General features: G+C 42.3%; 1 pseudogene; it reads right to left on the bottom strand.

Annotated features, from left to right (window-relative positions):
* The window catches only part of LOC114044615, a 50,463-nt pseudogene that overhangs the window by 662 nt on the left and 47,808 nt on the right, over window positions 1-1,993 (bottom strand).

Below are 1,993 nucleotides of genomic sequence, written 5' to 3'. Positions count from 1 at the left end.
GGTCTTCCTGAATCCAAAGCCAGTGCTCTGTCGACTGCACCATCTAGCTGCCCCATATAATCCCTGTTTCTTGTAACACCTAAGTGAACCAAACCAAGTACTGCATTCATGTTCCTATCATGTGAACTCCGGTTCTGTTTGTGTCTGTGAGACCATCAATTTGAAGACTATTTCCACAGGACCCAGGAATGCCTACATTGTCTATCCATTTATCTGCCCTGAATGTTCCTGTTGTGAGCCACCACGCCTTTATGTATATAAGCACTGCCTTTGCTGCTCTCTCCCTCCTCCCCAACATTAAGCCCTCCTCCTCAGGAGGCCTCTGGATTGAAAGTGTTTCCTTATTTTGAAATTAAACATCCGTTTGTGTCCTAACTCTCCTGCCTCTGGCCACCCACAGGTTAGAGGCTGGTTCCAGTCTGGTTGACACCACAGAGTCATGAAATCATAGAATACAGGACTTAGAAAGTTATTTTAAAAATCCTTTTTTTTTCCCCAATCCATGTGTGAACAGAAGACTTATTCCTGACAAGGGATAGTCCAGCCTCTACTTAAACACTTCCATTGATGGTAAACTATTTACCTTCTAATATAGTCCATTCCATTTTGTTTTTTGATGCTTCCATTGTTAAGATATTTTTTCTTAAGTGAGATATTCATCTCTGCAATTTCTTTTTAGTCCTCTCAGATCTGCCTCCTATAGTCAAACAAAATAAACTGAATCCTTTATTCTACATGGAAGCCCTTCAAATACTTGAGGATTGCTGTCACATGCTTCCAACTCTTCAATTCTCCAGACCAAACATCTCAAGTTCCTTTAAAATCCCTATATGATGTTTTGGTTTTCTGCTACACATTTGACTCATGTAGAACTTTTTTTTTCTTTTTGCAAGGAGGAAGAGAGAGGAATACATAGATAGCTGGGGGCAGTCTGGGAACTGTCAAGAGATCTTGCAGAAGGGACTACCATTAGAGGAACCAGGGACAGCTAAAGGGGGCTAAAGGTCAATGATAGTAAACTCAGAGTAGTCTGAGTACCACAACAGGACCCTTAGCAGTTTTGTGGACCCTGGGTGGACAGAGATTCTCCCTATCCCCATCCTACTTCCCAGCTTGGGAAAACTTCCCTGATGTCCTGAAACTCAAGTGGGTAGAAATGGGAAGTTGAGCTAGAAGGGGTCAGTTGTTTAGACACGTGAGCCAGGATTAGGGCACATGGTCCCTAATCTTGAGGGGAATGGGAGGAGAAATCTAGTAATTCTCAGTCTCTTGTTTTGATTCTGGCTCCAATTGAAGGGTGAATTCTCTGTTTATTCCTCTGTAATTGAGTCATACCTACCTTGTTTGGTTTCCAAGTGTTATTGGCTGCCATGTCTATAGCTTGTCTACTAAAGTCAGTCACTAGGCTATTTGTGTAGGCCTGGTACTTTAAGAAATTGGCATGGATCAAGCAATGCCACAGGAAAGGGGAGTCATTGTAGGCTATTAATAGTATGCATCATAGCAGGGAGGCAGATTTTCTGTTATAATAGAAAGAGAATCAGAAGAGGAAGATACCAGAGAAAAACTCAGCCAGGTCAAACACTACTCAGTAGGTCAGCCAGATGACATCATCATCTTTTCTGAGTCTTTCAATGGCTTTAATGGATGCATAGACTGGTAGATGAATCTGATAAGATTGCCGGGTAGAGAGGCACCATAGTTAAGTATGAGAGAGAGGCCCGAGAAAATAACGGAACCAGTGGCCAGGTAGTACTTCCATATTCTGGACATCATATATAGTTGTCCCAGGATGTTAGTGACAAATTTTTTGACTATAGGAAGCCCTGGAAGTACTGTCTCAAGCTGCCAATGACTNAGAGAAAATAACGGAACTAGTGGCCAGGTAGTACTTCCGTATTCTGGACATCATATATAGTTGTCCCAGGATGCTAGTGACAAATTTTTTGACTATAGGAAGCCCTGGAAGTACTGTCTCAAGCTGCCAATGACT

This window comes from Vombatus ursinus, unplaced genomic scaffold (genome assembly GCF_900497805.2).
Source record: "Vombatus ursinus unplaced genomic scaffold, bare-nosed wombat genome assembly UNPS02014774.1, whole genome shotgun sequence".
NCBI lineage: Eukaryota > Metazoa > Chordata > Mammalia > Diprotodontia > Vombatidae > Vombatus > Vombatus ursinus.
The sequence above is the reverse complement of the archived record's forward strand: the minus strand, read 5'-3'. Positions and strand labels throughout refer to the sequence as shown.